General features: G+C 43.5%; 1 protein-coding gene across 1 annotated transcript in view; it reads right to left on the reverse strand.

Moving 5' to 3' along the window:
- The window catches only part of LOC142832993 (formyl peptide receptor 2-like), a 53,278-nt gene that overhangs the window by 24,500 nt on the left and 9,378 nt on the right, over nucleotides 1–19,400 (reverse strand). The window contains exon 4 of the mRNA XM_075943929.1: nucleotides 4,564–4,680. The gene's annotated coding sequence lies outside the window, so the exon portion shown is untranslated. The remainder of the gene's footprint in view (nucleotides 1–4,563; nucleotides 4,681–19,400) is intronic.

The following is a 19,400-nucleotide window of genomic DNA, read 5'->3' on the forward strand; positions in this document are numbered from 1 at the left end:
CAAAGCTACAGGGTTTATGACAGTGTGAATGATGCCCGTGCAAGCTAAAGCCAAACCAAATCTCAGTATGGAAAGAAGAGGTGAGCATGAAGTACCATGCCTAACTGAGGAGATATTGGCAATTGGAAGATTGTAGGAGTGTCTTTTTTTAAGGTTTGATCTCTGGAAGATCAACCATGCTCCACTGGAAGGCCACATATCACAGAGTATGTGATTTATTGTATTTATTGGATGGGCTTTTAAAAAAAGAAATAAGAGGTGGCTGGAGAGATAGCTGAGCAGTTAAGAGCATTGGCTGTTCTTCCAGAGGACTTTCTTTCAATTTCCAGCGCCCATATGCCAACTCACAACTGTCTGTAACTCCAGTTCCAGAAGATATGATACCTGCACACCAATGCACATAAAATAAATTTAAATAAATTATTTTTTAAAAAAGGAAATAAGAGGATGCAAAGCCAAGTAGGGAGGGGGAGAGGAGGGAAGGGAAAGGAAGTGAGAGAAGTTCTGGGAAGAGTTAGATGATAGGATAAATATGCAAAGTATATTGCATGAAATTCTCAAAGAACTAACAAAGAAATGGAAAAAATAAAATTTTCCAAGAAAAAAAACTGAGGAAATCCTTGATTGCAACCAAGTCAGACAGATGAGTAAGTAACTCTGTGAAAGCCCATTTGTGGGGAGGGGGAGAACAGGGTCTCATACCTTCCATGTAAAAGATGACCTTTAACTTCTGTGTGCTTGTGTGCGTGCATGCTTGCATGTCTGTGTCTGTGCGTGTCTGAGTCTGAACATGCATCTGGATGCCAGACGTCAATATCAGATATGTTCCTCTTTCACTCTTTGCCTTATTTTGAGAAAGAGTTTCTCAGTGAATCCAGAGATTAACAATTTACTGGACCAGACGGCCAATGCACTCTGGAGTTCTGCTTGTCTTGGCCATCTCTAGGTCTGGCATCATGCATCGTGGGTGCGCACTGTCCTTACTTTTTAAAGACTTTCTGGAGATCTGAAATCAGGTCCTCATGTTTCTATAGCAAGCACTTTACCTCCTGAGCCTTTCATCTCCCTCGGTCCATGAACAGGTCATCCTGCCTGCATGTTAGGATTAAAAACACATCACCACACCTGGTTTGTGTGGTGCTGGGGATGGAATGCAGAGTTTCCTGACTATCAGGAAGCAGGCTACTAAAAGACTGATATCCCTAGCCCAAGGGTACTGAGCTGTTAACTCAGTAATTAGCATCTCTAGGCTGCCCTAAACCCAGGGTACAGTATCAAAGTTGAATCAAATAGTACAGCTCTGCGAAGGTATACAAACACACACACACACAAAGGAGAATTGTTTAGGACATACATCTGGTTACACAAGTGCTATAAATAAATAGGATTTTCCTTTTAGTTCCCATCTCAGGATAATAAAACAACAGCCAAAGTGAAGAATACCATGAGAAAGGAAGCTTGGTTATGGTGAACTCAGAATGTAAAGAGTTTAGGACTGAGTTCCTTGCTCGTGCTCTCTCTCCTTCTGCTCCTGATTTGGACCTTGAGATTTCAGTCCTGTGCTCCAATTTGGGTCTCTGTCTCCTTTCATCGCTTGCTGAAGGTTAATATTCAGGAGGATGCCTATATGTTTTTCTTTGGGTTCTCCTTATTTAGCTTCTCTAGGATCACTAATTATAAGCTCAATGTCCTTGGTTTATGGCTACTGCACGCACTGGCTTTGTGGGAGCCTAGGCAGTTTGGATGCTCAACTTACTAGACCTGGATGGTGGTGGGGGTTCCTTGGACTTCCCATAGGACAGGAAACCCTGATGGCTTTTCGGGCTGGGGGGGGACTTAATTGGAGGAGGGGGAGGGAAATGGGAGGCGGTGGCTGGGAAGAGACAGAAATCTTTAATAAATAAATAAATTAAAAAAAAATAAAATGTAAAATGTTGGCCAGAGGATATAACTCAAAAAAAAAAAAGAGTTTAGGACTGAGGGGAATGGGAGGGACCTTATTTCCATGTGGTTCTATCTTAACCACTAGTTGTACTGACACAGTAAAACCACATCCCTTGCTATTTGAAAATCAGATGGAAACCTACTTCCTATTACTCAAGTAGCCCTACATTTACTTCCGCCTTTTTTTCTTCATTTCTGTTCAGAAATCCCTGAAGATTGAGACACACTCTACAGATGACCACATCCCAGAGAAACCACAAAGTTAGATCAGGAGGAAAAAGTCTGTGTCTGACATATATATTCCTAGAATAGAGAATTAGGATGACTTGAAGAGGTGACGGGAGAGAGACGTCCAGACTCCTGGAATTCAGGGCTTCATCTCTCTGAACTTCTGTCTTTTGGTTTGTAAAATGAGTGATTGGCCTGTAGGCAGGTCTGCAGGGCACTTTCTTAATTGATGATTGATGTGGGAGGGCCCAGCCCACTGTGTGCAGTGCCACCCCTGGGTGAGTAGTTTTGGATTGTATAACAGGAAAGCTGTTCAGTTGGAGAGACAGCTTAGTGATCTACAGTACCTGACTGCTCTTGCAGAGGACCTGAGTTATATTTCCAGCAACCACATGGTGATTCACAAACTTCTATAAGTCCAGTTCCAGAAATTCCATTGACTCCTCCTGGCCTCCTCAGGTACCAAGCACACGCATGTGATGTACATACACAAAACACTCATATTCATAAAACAAAATGAGTGGATTTTTTTATAAATTTATTTATTTATTAAAGATTTCTGTCTCTTCCCCGCCACCGCCTCCCATTTTCCTCCCCCTCCCCCAATTAAGTCCCCCTCCCCCCAGCCCGAAAAGCAATCAGGGTTCCCTGTCCTGTGGGAGGTCCAAGGAACCCCCACCACCATCCAGGTCTAGTAAGTTGAGCATCCAAACTGCCTAGGCTCCCACAAAGCCAGTGCATGCAGTAGGATCAGAAACCAAAATGAGTGGATTTTTAAAGAAGAAGAAGAGGCGATGACAAGCTGAGTAAGCCATGTGAAACAAGCGGGCTAGTAAGCAGCATTCCTCCATGATCTTTGCCTCTGTTTCTGCCTCCAGATTCCTGCCTTGAGCACTGGTCCTGAATTATTTCCCTTCATGGTGAGATGGTAAAAGTTATAAGAAGGTGGTTGTGGTGTTTATCACAGCTATAGAAACAAACTATAACAAAGAGTCTACTGACAATCCCTCCCAGACAAGATTGCATGATACAAAACCAAAAATTCAATGTTTTACGGGATGGAGGAATAAATTGTCACAACGTTAACTACTGTGGATATGCCTCACAGACATCAAGTTATGAAAGACACCAGGAATAAACATAGATATCCTAGGTATCTCCACCTACATAAGGTTGAAAAAATAAGGAAGCTGGGGGTCTACAAGATGACTCAGTAGGGAAGGGTGCTTGCTGCCAAGCCTTCCATCCTGAGTTTAATCCCAGAAACTCACAAGGTTGAAAAACAGAACTGATTCTTGAAAGTTCTTCTCTAAGCTCTATACACACACTGTGACATAGACACACACACAAAAATAAATATCAAAAAAGGAGGCAAACGATGCATGCTCTGTAGCCTCTGGCTTTGGGGGGGGGGGTTGGTTATTTATTTATTTATGTTTTATGCTTCATGTTTTCTGGTTATTTAATTGCTTTTCTTGTTTTTGTTTTTTGCTAATGTGTTGGGGCTGAGGGGTCAGTACAGGAAACGAAAACTGACCTCTGTGGTTGATGAACAAAATGGCATACTCTCTATAATCAGTCACACCCCTAGATCCTCTCACTACGGATTCTAGGCAGGGATTCTAGCGTTGAGCCACCTCAGCTTCTCATTGGGAGATTCTAGGTAGTGGCCCAATCATCGAGTCATGCCCCAGCCCCTCACTTAGTATATATAAAAAAATTTTCTGCTACTGGGCTACATTTCCCACCCTCCTTATATTTTCATTTTATAACTAACTAATTAATTAATTGGTCTTTGGTGACGGGGTCTCTTTTTGTAGTCCTGGCTGTCCTGGAGATAACTATGTAGACCAGGCTGTCCTTGAACTCACAGAGATTGTCCTGACTTTGCCAGTCAAGGGTTAGGATTAAAAATAAGTACCACCATACCTGGCTCTGGCACCTTATTTATTTTTATTTTTTATTTTCAGGTAGGATCTCACTAAGTTGTTCAGTATAGCTTTGAACTCATTATGTAGTGCACACTGGCTAGAATTTCCTATCCTTTTTTTCTCAGCTGCCTAAATATCTGCAGGCCTTGCACCAGGGAAACACATATCAAGTATAAATAAGACAATACTTACACTTAAAGTGGGGACTGAGAAGTGAGAAGGGTCCTCTCCTGCCTGACCCAGAGCTGTTTACACGGCATGTTAACACAGGCATGTTAAGACATGTTAGCATGTGATGTGGGATTCCCCTCTGTATGCTGTAAATATGTTTTGTTTTATTACCATTAGTTAATAAAGAAGCTACTTTGGCCAGTGAGTCAGGCATACTTCTAGTTAGCTCTTCCATCTTGAATTCACCCGTTTCTATTAACCTATGGATCACCACAAGGCTATGACCTACCGGTAAGGTTCCAGTGATGTTTTTCTCCTTCAGTACATGGTATCTCCTTGACTCCACCTTCTAACATGGGCATGTTAACACGGGCGTGTTAACTCTGTGAACATTTATCAAGAAATCCTGGGAGGTAGGTGGAGAGGGAAGAAGGAAAACTGGAGTTGGTACGTAAAATGAGAAATAAATTTTTTAAATAAAAAAACAGGCTTGTGCCCCATAAATAAATAAGTATATAAGCAAATAAGTGTATTCTCAACTTTTTTGGAGCCGTGATTTTTCTTTACAAATATAAGACTTCATTCAGTAACAACACTTTTTATTCTCCCAAGATGTTCTATTTTACCATTGGAGACCACAGACTGTTTATAACAACTAAACAATTCATCTCTAATTAAAAAAAATTGGACAAACAAAAATCCTCTGTGCTAAGTACATTCTCTGTGTACACTGTACTTCAATTTTTATATTTATTTATTGATTGATTTGTTCATTTACTTTACTAAGAATAGAGGGAAAGAAAGGGCAAAGATGAGAGGATGCGAAGGGAGAAAACAGAAATAAGCAGAGAAGGTGGAAGAGATAATTTCCTGGCATGTAGGAAATAAAGACTGGTTTTTACAATTATTTTGCACCTGAGAAGGTAAGGTGGGATAAGATGGCACAGCGATTAGGAAAACCACTGAAAAATCATTTTTAGGAGTTGTGATGTTTTAGCGGGTACCGAGCCTGGCAACCCAAGTTCCATCCCGAGAATCCCTGGAAAGAGAGGACTAATTCCTTCAAGTTATCCTCTATGACATTATGTCCAATGTGGTACAACACGTACCAACACACAAATAAACAACAACAACAAAAACGAAAATCTAAAGTCACTTCCCATCCTTTCCTACCCCCTCCTTCATCTGAAAATCCAAAGGCACAGAGTGGAGGTTGGGAAGACGCCAGTTGTTAGGGCAGGAACATCTGGAGACTAAGTATATCTGTGCCAGGTATTTGAGACATCCGGTGTGCACCTAGGGTAGAGATGTCACATCTGACAAATTTACTTTAGCACCCAATTATTTCCATGGATGGTTGGTGGCTTTCCTGATAGGTTTCTATACCCTGATAATAGGTTTCACTACTGATGCAGTAAGTAGATCAAAGCCAAATTATATCATATCATATTATATTATATATTACATTACATTATATTGCCAGTTGTATTTGAGCAAAGAAAGCACTCCTGGGTGACTCTCCAACCCCAGAGATAGGGTGAGAGAAGGGGATAGGAGAAAAATCATGTGACCTCTTTGAAGGAATGGGCCTAAAGACCCTATAAGTGTAGCATGATGACACATCCTCCACAAACTGGATTTGGGTCTTGAGCAGCCTTAGGGGAGAAGCCATTGCCACCGGGAATGGACTGGCCAGGAACTGGACTCCCTGTGGCTTTTCTGGGAGGGCTGGATCTGCAGAGGGAGCAATGGCAAACACGGAGGACCTGGAGAGTCCAGCTGAACACTTTCTACTTTCCACATCACAGAACTGGCAGCATGTTGGTCTCTGGGAATCAGACATGAAAAGAACCCAAATTTCTCTTTCTTACACATATACAGGGAGTCCCCCCCACTCCAGTGAGGTTCTGTAATAGTTTGCAATGACATTGTTGTTACAATTTCAGCAATTTTATGTATCTCCTCTCTGCCCACCCCCTACTTTGTCCTTGAATTCTCAGTAAAACCTTTGGGGTATAATATGCATATAAAATGTTGCACCTATTATTTATATATTGCTCAATGAGATAAGTGAAACAGACACAAAGCAGCTATATTAAACCACCAGGCTCAAAGGATACTGTGGAAGAGTAGGGGCTGAAAGAACACTGGAGCTGGAAATGGGGAGGACTGCTGGGAAATGCTGTTTTCTGGATATGACTTGGCTGCTGCACAATGAACTCACAGCAGCTATATGTATGTATACTACATCTGCAGATGATAATGCCAATTAAAATTTCCAATACGGAAAAAAAATCCAATGTGGAGTAGAAAATGGGCTCCTGAGGCCACACCACGACAGAGAAGTTATTGGCAGCAGATAGCTGATGAGGAATGGAGAGTCATTTTCCTTTCTCTTTACCTTTAAATATTTATTTTATTTTATGTATCTGAGTATTTTCTGCATGTGTATCTGTGCACCATGTGTATGGCCGGTGCCCACAAAAGTCAGAGGGTGGCATTGGATTTCTTAAAACTAAATTTACATATGGTTTTTAGCAGTCATGGGGGTGCTAGAAATCAAATCCGGTCTTCTGAAAGAAAAGACAGTGCTCTTAACTGCTGGGTCATCTCCCTATCCCTGAGTTATGTGGTTTAATATTTGTGGTGTGATATTCTGACATGGTTGTTGATTGTAGCATTAGAAAAATTAATGTTGTATCTGCAGATAATACTAAGTTGGTAGAGTGTTTACTTAGCATTCACAAATCCCCAAATTTCATCCCCAGTACCAAATAACCTAGGCATGGTGGTGTATGTCTCTCATTCCAGCACCCAGGAGATGAAAACAGAAAAATCAGTTCAAGATAATCTCCAGCTACATAGAGAGATCTAGGCCACCCTGGGCTACATGAAAACCACCTTCAAGTGAAAAAAGAAAGGAGAGAAGAAAGAAAGGGAAAAGAGAGAAGAGAGTAGGGAAAGAAGGGGATGAAAAGGGAAAAGATGGGGAAAAAAGAAACTTGATAAATTTTCTAAGAAATTCTCCCCCTCCCTTCCTTCCTCTCCTCCCTCTTTTTCCTCTCCCCTTCCCCTCTCCCTCTCTCTTGTCTCTCTCTTCTTCCCTCCTTTGTTCACTCCCCTCCCATTTCAAGAAATTCCACCAGAAGTGGTAAGTGCATGAAATTATAGTATGAGAATCATATGTTGTGTCTACATTCACAACTTGCTATAGTCTCTAAAATCAGTAGGTTTGGGCTAGAGAGATTGCTCAGACATTAAGAACTCTTGATATTCTTGCAAAGGACCTGAGTTTGATTCCCAGCACATATATCAGGTTTTTCATAGCCACCTGTACCTCCAACTCCAGGGAAATCTGACATCGATTTCTGAACCCGACAGGTACCCATGTAGTAGGGAGAGGGGTCCCTTTGTTCCATCCCGCCTGACTAGCTTACACCCGAAATAACCACACAGAAATTATATTAATTAAATCACTGCTTGGCCCATTATCTCTAGCCCCTTATTAGCTAACTCTCACATCTTGATTTAACCCATTTCTAATAATCTGTATCACCACATAGTCGTGGCTTACTAAGAAAGATTCAGCATGTCTGACCTGGCAGCTCTCTCTCTGCCCTTCTTCCCAGCATTCAGTTCTGTCTACTCCGCCTACCTAAGTGCTGCCCTATCAAAAGGCTAAGGCAGTTTCTTTTACCCAATGAAAGCAACACAAATACAGAAGGATCTCCTACACCATAGCCACATCCATATGCACATACAGATATACACATAAACACAAATGATAAAAAAATAAACTTTAAAAATTAGCAAGTTTCATTGGATGCACACATATTTAGACACACACACACACATAGTGCTTCAGTATGTCACCTATTTGCATACTGGATCATTGCTGATATAATTACTTAGGTTGAGGTTGTGTCATACCAGGGCAGGGTGGAGCTGTAATCAAGTATGACCAGATACATAAAGAATATATATATATATATATACTATATATATATATATATATATATATATATATATATATATATATATATTTCCTCTAGAAGGCCAATTGGTAAACACTTTCCAGCATGCCACAATAGATAGCATATGTGTTTTGAAACCTGTAAGAGCCTTATTTAAGCCCTCACTTCCTCACTGCTCATGTGAACTCAGTCTAATTGCTTTTTTCTTCAGACCTTTGTTCTCTTCAGCCTGTTTGCTACCTATCATAACTATTGCAAGAGATCTCTTGAATACAGCTCATAAATACTGAGAAGGGAGCCAGGATCTTAGTATAAATCACAACCACCATCAACATTATGTTAGCTTACATCTGCTGTTCTCACTCGTCTTCTGCATTCTGAGACTGAACCACATTGCCCTAATACTTCCCATCTGACCTGTTTGTCTCATTTTCATATCTATTTATGATATGAGAATATCAATTTAGGCCAGTGGTTCTCAACCTTCCTAATGCTGCAACCCTTTAATACACTTTCTCATCTTAGGTGACCCCCTATCCATAAAATTAATTTATTGCTACTTCAGAAAAGAAAGTTTGCTACTGTTATGAATCATAATGTAAAAATCTGATATTCCGTGTGTATTTTTACTGTTGCAAATTGACCCAAAGAGGTGGCAACCCACAAATTGAGAAACACTGATTTAGGCAATCAACAAGGAGAGTCATTCTGAAGCCTTTATTCTGAAATCTGAAATTCTGAAACCAATTTAGAATTGGGTCTTGGGGGGGAAAATCCCCATGATCCATTTTGCACCTGATAACTTTAGAAAAGGAAGGTCTCTGTGAATGTGTAAGGGAAAAGGCCAGAGATTGATTCATGTGCCTGTGTATACTAAGCAATGAGCTAGTATCTTAGTAACCACAAACCAAGCAGTGGTTTAAAATTTTAGAAACATCTTGTCTCATATGTCTGAAATCAGAAGTCTGAAATTGAGCTTTCACCAGACTTGGTTCTGCTTTAGAAACTCTGTAGGGAAAACCACACCCCTTCCCCTAGCTGTATTCAACTTCTAGGCATTCCCAACACCTCTCCTGTGTGGAAGTCCTAATCCATAGTGCTTCAAAAAGTCACCTATTTGCATACTGGATCGTTGCTGATATAATTACTTAAGTTAAGATTGTGTCATACCAGGGCAGGGTGGAGCTGTAATCAAGTATGACCAGAATTCTTACGTAAAGGGAAACCTAGACATAGACACACACACACACAGGAAAAACAGTGTGGCAGTAGCTGAGTTATGGACTTGGAACAGATCCTCTCTCACAGAGTCAGTAAGAACGAGTTCTACTAACACCTTGAACTTGAATTTACAGCTTCCACAACTGTGCAGCAGTAATTTTCTGTTGTCTCACCAGCCTCCGTTACCAAGGGAGCTATAACAAATGAGTATGCTTGGCTCATAGATGCGTCACAGTTCAGCCTATCTTCCCGTCACTTTCTCAGCAGTGTCGGAATTTACGGCCCACCCTACACACAGGGTGAGCTCATCTTAACGTTTGTAACTTCATTATGTCTGCGAATGGAACCAGTGTCCTCAGATTCTGAAACTTAGAGCTAGCTTTGGGAGGCCATCAACTGGCTTACTACATACAAAGGTCCTTGTGCATTCTGAGATCTAATCCTTGTTCCAAGAATCAAAGGAGGAAAAGAGAGGCTCAGAGAGAATGTCATAGTCTTTCTGATGTTATATGCATATTTCATAAGCATATTCAGATCAGAGGTATTCTAGTTTGATGCTTACCACTCAAATAGTCCCCACGCATGCTCTCGTAGTATTTATTCCATTACCCTCACTCTTCTCCCCCTTCCCTGTGCACCCCTAAGATCTTTTCTACCCTCTTCTACCTCCAAGAACAATTGAATTTCTTCATGACACTGAATACAGCAGATTCTTGGTTTCTCTTTCTTTAAAATGGGTATTATAGCACTTCCTTTAGATGTTTCTGGAGGATGTTAAATGAGAAATTGTACCCAGGCTAATGTCATTTATAAATTAATAGATTGGATTATGCTATTTTACCTCAGAACCCATCATTTTCCTAGTCGTGTGATCTCCAAATTTTATAGCACATGAAGGGTTCTGGGGTCCCATGCTCACAGAAACATAAGGTAAATGTCCTTTAATCTGAATCTAAACGAATGTAACAGAGCGTTAGATGATTTAGGGACTCTGAGTCAAGAGCACTAGCTGCTCTTCTGGAGGTATTGTATTTAGTTCCCAACATCCACATGGTGGTTCACAAACATCTGTAATTCCAGATCCAAGGAATCCAATGACCCCTTCTGCCCTCTGGAGGCACTGCATTCAGGTGCACATACACACAAACACAAGGGTAAAAAATTAATACTTGGTTTTTGAAAATAGCTACTTTGGAGCTCATATGATCTACAAGATTATTAGATAAGACAAGAGCTGCTGGGGATGTGCCTCCGTTGGAAGGGGGTTTGGTTAGCATAGGTGAAGCCTGAGTCTGATCCCTATTGTAAGTCCCAAGTCCCAGTCTCTGGCCTCTATCTTTGGAGGCCCCATCCCTGTGCCTGCCAAGCCTTGACCCCTCCGCAGAGGAGTGTCAAGACAAGACCACCAAAATCTTGACCATGCCCCCAGTCTACTTAAACTGCTTCCCCGGAAGGTCCCCTCGTGGTCTCTTTCCTCTCCCCTCGGTGGTCACGTTCACGGTTCCACTTTGGGACCACCTAAAAGTGCAGGAATCCTTTTCTTTCCTGATGAATAAAAAAGAAAGAAAAAAGCAAGACATGAATGCTCCCAGGTATGGTGAATGAGGTTTATTGTAAATAAAAGAGAACATAGGCAGAGGCAGGGACATCTGAGAGCCCAAAGTGAACATGACCCTGAGCCACGCCATGTGAGAAGAGGGTGAATGAGAGACAGCAGAGCCAGAAGACCAAGGAGAGTAAAGAGTGGACAAAAGGGGTCAGATAACAATAATGGCAGAATTATATAGAAAAGGGGCACTCTGCTTCAGGACTGGAGAAGTCTATTGTACGGCAGTAGGGTATGCCAACCAAACCCTACAGCAAGTAGGGATTGAGGAACATTGGGAGAAACTGGAGGTTAGGTCCACTCTAGTATGTTAAATAGACACCTCAGTTAGCCATTGCTCTTGGGTTTGAGACCTAACATCCTCGCCTTTTTGTTGATAATAAAAGATAAGGGGTGATGTAATCTTTTTACGATTACTTCCTGCTGACATTGCAATATCTTTGTGGGGGGCCCAAGAATGCTGGAATGCTGGTCAAGGACAGGAAGAAAGAGAGAGGAGAGTGAAGGCTGCTTCACTTCCTGTCCAGACTCTGTGCAACCCTCTAGGGCTAGGGAAGTGCAGGTCACAATGGAGCAGTCTGTAAGGCTGGACCACCTGGGGCTATATGCTTTGGAGTCATAGGCTGTAGCCAGTCTTTTTGGAAATTTCATCAGAAGCACCTAGGGCTGGAGAGTTTGAAGCAGTTAGCAGACTTTAGTTGATTAGGAATCTGCTGGGACACACATAGAAACAGAAGATAAAGCTGACATTTGAATTTCAGAAATCATCAACCAGTAGACAAATTAGCAGGGAAAAAAAAGGCGAGCACCTTTGTTCCAGGCATACACAAGGAGGCATCCCGAGAATGCAAAGTGAATATCCTATAAGATTTAAAATTGTATGTGCCCTTCTTTATAGCAAAATGGAAGTAAGGGCTGTAGGACATTTAAAGAAAGAAAAAATTACTTTTACAGGACATGAGTGATAAGTGTAATGATCTGTTCTGTCACTTTAAGAGAAAAGCCCAGCCCACTCTCCTCCCTGTCTCTACTGCCAAGGCAGGCAGATTTTCCTTCTGCTTCCAGTCTGAGCCCTTCCTTTCCATGTGTCTCTCAATATCTCTCTCTCTCTCTCTCTCTCTCCCTCTCGCTCTCTCGCTCTCTCTCTCTCTCTCTCTCGCTCTCACTCTCTCTCCACTCTCTGTCTGCTCTTCTCCCTTCTCTTCTTCCCCGCATTTCCCCTCCATAACCCACTAAATAATACCCACTTCCTCAGCATAGCATGCCTACCTGCCTTGGGTTCTCACCCACCATGCTACTTTGTGCCTAGGACTGGCTGGCCCTCATATCCCACGGACCACTTGGGGAATCCCTGCCTGGGACCTGGCTGCCTTCATGGCCCAACATGGTCTCAGGATCCACTGCCAGCTGCCTGCCGCCACTTGGAGACCTGCAGCATGGTCTCACAGGCCGCTGCCCACTGCTGCCAATCGGGGACCTGCAGCATTTCTGCTGCCGTGCCCTGCGGGGACAGCACAGCCTTTTTATCTATGCCATAACAATGAGTATCCCTGAAGAATAGACAGTTTTGAGGGAGAACAGTTACCTGATATTCAGTGTGGCACTCATCTCTCAGTCTCTTCTATGATGACAGTTTAATTTTCCCTGGTTGATCAAATAACAGACAGAGGTTATGGGCAATTGTATTCCTTTCTTGAACAGCCTATCCTTATGCAGACAAAAGAACCTTGAATAAAAGCCCTACCTGTTCTTGTTGCTACACTGACACTGTTTGCAATCCAAAGTGATGGTTTTGTATTATTTTTCAAACCTCAGCAGTAGAGAGGAAACTATAGCCATACTATTTCCATTTTTCTGTCTCACTGGGAATGTCATTGTTATGGCTTTGGCCTACTGCCCTATGGGTAACTAAAGCATTTGCCACAAAAGAGGTCTCTTCACTTCTGACCTAGCATATTCCACTTGTCTCCTCCCATGAACCCCTCTGTGGATCCAATGTCTATGCTGCAGACTCTCTGCTAGTCCCCACAACATTCCATTGTTCCCACTGAGCAATCTCCTCTAGTAGGGAAGAATGGTCTCCTTACCCCACACTCTAGAATGAGAATAATCAACACTAAGGCTGTTCACATACATAAAAATAGTGATTGGATGTTGTGATCAAAGGTGGATAAAGACAAGTTCAGGTATGAAGGTGGCTGGCTCAAGGCAACCAGTCTTGGAATCCAGTGTGACTCAGAACACGGGCTCTTTCCAATTTCCACTTGGCTGATTCTTCAGATAGGAGATAATGTAGTCAAGGAAGAAACAGTCTTGTCTCTGCTCTCAACCCAGCACATTCATCAGCCCTCCCACTCCCCAGAGATTGCTGGTTCAGTGCCATGCCATGCTCTAGTTTGAATCTGAAATGTCTCCACTTCTCTCCTAGCTAGTGATGCTATCTTGGAGGTTGACAGCATTTAGGATATGGAGGTTTGTGATGGTATTCTCTGCCAACCTCACAGAATATGTAGTACACACAGTACTCCACAGAATATGTGGAGATAAGCCTCCACAGACTCCTATGAGAGATTATTCATATTAGGTTAGCTTCTACCATGCCTGTAGAGGTTATCTTGATTAGGTCAACTGGGGTGGGAAGTGTAATGGTCTGCTCTGTCCCTTTAATATACAAGCCATGCCCACTCCCCACCCCCCTCTGAGGCAAGCTGATCTTCAGCTTCCAGCCTGAGTCTCTCCCTTTCTGTCTCTCTTGAAGAGGCAGCTTCTGTCTCTCCCTCTCCGACTTCTCCCCTTCCCCCCTGCCTTCTCCCTTTCTCCCCTTTCCCCTCTATAGCCCACTAAATAAATATCCAACCTCACTCTGTATGGCGTGCCTATCTATGTGTCTGTCTCTTGCCCACCATGTGGCTCCCTGCCCCAGGCCAGCCATGGCTTCTTGCCTGGAACCAGACACCTCCAGGGTCCTACGGAGTGGTCTTGTGGTGTGCCCATTTATCTGTCTCTCCTTGTGGGACTGGCTGCCCCATTGAGGTCTCTCACCCATCCCTCAGCTGCAGCTCCCTGCCTGAAACTCATGGCCCTCTGCAGCCACTTGGGGAACTGCAACATCCCTGCCTAGGACTGTCTGCTCTCAGGACCCGCTGCTTGCTGCTTGCCACCACTCTGAGGACCTGCAGCATGGTCTCATTGCCCGCTGCTCACTGCAGCCACTTGGGGATCCACAGCATTTTACTTTTACCATTACAGGAAAAACTGCCTATTGTGAGTTGTACCATTCCACCAGCTGTGGTTGAATGGCATTCATTGTCCTCTGCCTCCCTGCTATATTGCAATGTGATCAGCTGCCTCAAGCTTCTGCTACCATGACAGAGGGGCCTTTGCAGCTCTGAGCCAAGATAAAAACCCTTCCTTAATCAAATTGCCTTTTCAGAGTATTTTATCATAGCAAGAGGAAATAGCCAATACAGGCCTGGGGAGGGGAAATAGGGCACTAGAGAAAGATTTTACAGGTAATTCACAGTCCCTACTCCCCCATGCCTTCCTTGTCTGCCATAATAAAATCAGACTCTACCACTTGGCTGCCATAAAACTGAGCTTCTCTGACATACTTTCCCCACTGTGGTGAACTAAAATCTTTGAAAACCATGAGCCAAAGTAAATCCTTCCTCCATTGAGTTTGTTTAGGTCTAGTGTTGTGATCACAACAAGGCAAAAGCAATTTCCACAAAGGAATAACATCACTTCATAACCTCTATGCTGGGGAGGCTCTTGCTTGATTAAGGTTTAGGACATGAGAAATGACTTGAAATAATTGTAATCCCAGCCTCGGCCTCCATCTTTGGAGGCCCTTCCCCTGTGCCCCTCGAACATTGACCCCTCCCCAGGAAAAGTCAAGATCACTCCCACAGGCTACTTAAACTGCTCCCCAGAAAATAAACACGTGGATTTACCTTTCCTCTCCAGGGGTCATGTTGGCAGCTTTCCGTTCCCCTCAGGGCCACCCGGAAGCACAGGTATCTAATTAAACCTGGATAGCTGGTCTGACTTGGCTTGATTGGGATTAATTTGCATCAGCCGAGAGGCTCGGCTAGGAAAATATTTCTAACAATAATCTCATCCTATAGATGATGAAAGAGAGGTTCTGGGGAATGAGCCTTTCAAATAACATGTAAGTATCTGATAAAATCAGGTCTTGTGTCTCTTTTCAAACTGTAATGGGAATCCTAAGAAACAAGGTGATGGTGCACTGGGAAGAGCAAGCCCTCAAGATGGGCAATAGGTCTAATTTTCTTTCTGCTGCTGTGACAAACACCCTGACAAAAAGTATTTTTGAGGGAGAAAGGGTACATTTGGCTTACAGATTCAGGTCACAGGCTATTACTAAGGGAATTCATGGCAAGAACCCGAAGGCAAGCATGCTTCATGCTACCTTATCTGCACAGCACTACCTGTAACTGAGTATGGTAGGAACCACAGAGGATGCTGGCTGCTGGCAGGTTCATGTTCAGCTAGCTTTCTTATACAGTTTAGAATCACAGGCCTAAGGAATCGTACCTGCCACAGTGGGATCCCTGGGGTCAATGTGGAAAAGTGAGATAAACTACTGCAAACCGCCGTCTGACTTTCAACAACTTCAGAAACCTTCTGTCCTGGCGTGTGTGTACAAATCCCCAGTACATGTACAAATATTACATACAAAGAATAAAAATAATTTTAAGAAAAATGAGCCCAGGTTTCTTTTCTTTCCAGTATCAAGGCCCTCTTTCTTCGGGCCAGAAGTCCAGACCCTAACTCTCCTCCCACAGACATAGATGTCCAAGTTCTAGTCCTCCTCCCTCAGACCCAGAGATTCAGACCCCATCTTTCCTCCCTCAGACTCAAGTGTCCAGGTCCCAGTCCCCTGCCTCAGATCATGGGTCCAGGCCTTGTCCCTTCTTCCCTCCCACATAGAGGTACACCTACTCTGTCACCTGGCTCAACTAGCCCTCATCCTTGCTTCTTCCAGCTGACATACTTTTCTTGAGCCTCACTTCTTCTCTGTGGAAACCAAGATCCCTCCTCTCTTGCTTGTCTGATCAGAAACATAGAGCTCTGAGAAAATTCCCTGTCCTGTTTCATTTTCTTCTTCTTTCTTTTTCCTCCAGGGGAAGAGTAGAAGTGGCGAAAATCCCTGGAGAATGTCTAGGCATAGGGGCCTCTGTCTGGGACAGCTATCTTCCAGAGGCATGGAATTAAACTCCCTCCATTGGGTGGTTTCCCAGGAATCTTTCTTGAAGGCCTAGGTATTTCCTGGAATCTTGAGTGTGGGGGAGGAATAGCTCAGTGAGGCCCCATTGGCAGTATTAGGATCCAAGTCCTCCCAGTTCCTGGAAGTCAGTAGCAAATTGCTTGCATGTCTGGGATCTGTGCCCATCCTGGGGACGCCTTGCCTCAGGTCCCATTTCCACAGCTGGGAGTAACACATCCTGCCCAACTGAGTGGTAGCCATAGAGCTGTGGGGTGTGAGCCTCCCAGATGCTGGACCCTCTTCCTCCTCCTGTCACTTGCTCTCCTCCTCCCCGCTCTCTGCTGTCATCCCACCTCCCCCATCACTTCTGCCTTCCTGGGAAATCCCAGTGTGTGAGCAATTGACTCTGCTACAACAGGAGTTACAGCCCAGGAGAGGTGGTACAGCTGGCTGACGAAAGATAAGACTGAGCAAAGGGAAATTCTAGGGAGTTGGGGCATGGCGAGAACGGAGAGAGAGAAGGAAAATGAGAATAAAGAAAGAGGCAGATCAATAGACAAACACACAGAAAATAAAGTCAGGGAGAGCAGGTATTATGGCAACCCACACACCCTTTATTTCTTTAATCTAGTACTTCCTAGGACACAGGAAGTGGCAATCTGGGCTACAGGGTGAGTTCAAGGTCAGCGGGGGGGGGCATAGGAAGGAGCGGTGAGTGGAGAGATAAAGAGGAAAAGGAGAGAAAGGGAAGGGAGAGAGGGGGGAAGACAGAAAGAGGACATAAGGGTTAGAAGTTTAGAGATGAACAAACTTTAGCCTTTCTCTTTTCTTTCCCCTCTCCCCGATTCTGATTTTTCATCCTGACAACTATTCAACACCTGATGATCTACCACCTGCTTAGCGCAGGAACTGGCCTAAGCTCTAAGGGCAGGGACGTGTGTAGAAAGGATAAGGACCTCTGTCTATGGAGAGCTTATGTTCTAACAAGGCCCTCATTACACACACAAGCACGCGCGCATGCACACACACACACACATACACACACACACACACACACACACAAGATGCTGAGCAATCAAGTCTATACATTATATAGAAAGCTGATCCGTGCTGTGGGGGAAAAGTGAAAACAGAGAATCAGGGCCCATGGCCCATAAAGGTGAGAAAAGTGTGACAGTTGAGTGATTTAACTTGTGACAGCTGGAGCTCATTACATGGCTTGTCCACATTTTGGGGGATCAGGAAAAGAGACCAGGCTTCTAACATCTAAAGCCCTTCACTGGTGTACCAGTAATACTATCCAGTGGCCAGTGTCTGCCAGTTAGACACAGTGACCCCCCAAACTCTAATTCTGAGTAGACAAGAAGTTCAATATGAGGTGCTCTAGCTTCTTTTCTGTGATAAAACACTGATCAAAATCAACATGGAAGAGGAAAAGATTTACTTGTCTTATAATTTCAGCTCACACTCGATCATTAACAGAACTCAAGTAGAAGCATAATGAAGAAACCATGAAAGAATACTCCTTGGTTGGCTCACTTGCAGGCTCATGCTTAACTAATTGTATTCTACAGCCCAGGGCTACCTGCCTTGGGAAAGCACCCATAGTGGGTGATACCCCCCTACATCATCAGTCAAGACATTGTCAGACATGGCCACAAGCCAATCTGATCTAGAAGCTCTCCTCTGAAATAACTCTAGGCTGTGTGAAGTTTACACTAAGGAGGAAAAGAGGTTATCTGAGGAGAAACTGTAGCTGCATCTTGATAGGTGTGTCTCCCTGTGGTCAGAGCTTCCTTGTGGTTAAACATCTTGGAAGCAGTTAGGTTGTTCTTGTTATATCAGAAAGTATGACACTTGGAAATTCTCTAACGCATGTGTAGGAACCAAGTGTCTACACACCCAAATTACCCGATATTTTCATATATAATCACTCGAATTCTGGTTTTTACTGTCTATGTTTGTTGTTTTTTGTAGACTGGTTTAGAGGGGTAGGTGAAGAAATACTTTAAAAAGGAGACCCAGCCCATCATGATTTGGGAAGAAGAAAGGGTTACTTAATTCTATGACTATGTCACACACCTCATAAATATTCGTTACAATTTCTTTAAAAATCTGCAACATTGAATCTAACTTCATGCAGTTCAGTTCAGTCTTCCCCTACAGTTTGTTTGTTCAGCTTTTTAAAATAAACTTTTGCTCAAACTGTCTTGACTTTTGACTGAATATTTTTTTCAAGAACTGAAAGTCAACCCCCCCCTCTCTCTCACATACACACACACACACACACACACACACACACACACACACACACACACATTCCATAACAGCTCCTCAACCTTTAGCACAGCACCACCAGCTGGTTACTAAGTGTTCAAGCACATGACCCTGTGAGAGATACCTCTATCTGGATTTTTTCAGAGTATTTCCTCTCCAAGTCAGAACACTTTACAGCGTGACCACCTAGATAGACAGCAGCATTTAAGAAAAATGCAGATTTTTTTCCAAGTTAACTTTTTCAGTGGCCATTTATCCTCAGTTCTCCAGGAAACTCAAATGTCTCTTACTTTAAGCTGGGGCTGTAGTTCAGGTAACAGAGTGTTTGCTTAACATGCAAAAAAGTCCTGGATTCCTTCCCCCAAACTGCATAAACCAGTCATGCTACCACACACCTGCGGTCTTAGGGCTTGAGAAGTGGAGGCGTGAGGATCAGGAATTCAGTGTCATCTTCAGTTATCTGGGTTAGAGCCCAACCTGGGCTGAGAGAGGTCAGGTTTCAAACCCAGGACAACAGGCTGAGGTGCCTACTTACCATATCAAAGTGAACCTGGTTCTCCAAGGCCTTTCTGTTACAGGGCCCTCCTGACGGACACACCCCTCCCCTAAACTTTTCCAGCCCAGAGGTTGGGCTGCCCTTCCCTATATAATACAACCATTTGATTATCTGGTCTTTCTGTCTATTCTCTTTTGCTACACTTTCCTCCCCTCTCCCCATTTTTCTTCCCCTCTTCCTCTCCTCACATGGCTCAGGGTCATGGCCACTCTTGGCTCTCCTAGATGCCCCTGCCTCTGACTATGTCTGTCCCCCTTTATCC

Source organism: Microtus pennsylvanicus, chromosome 1, assembly GCF_037038515.1.
Source record: "Microtus pennsylvanicus isolate mMicPen1 chromosome 1, mMicPen1.hap1, whole genome shotgun sequence".
Lineage (NCBI taxonomy): Eukaryota > Metazoa > Chordata > Mammalia > Rodentia > Cricetidae > Microtus > Microtus pennsylvanicus.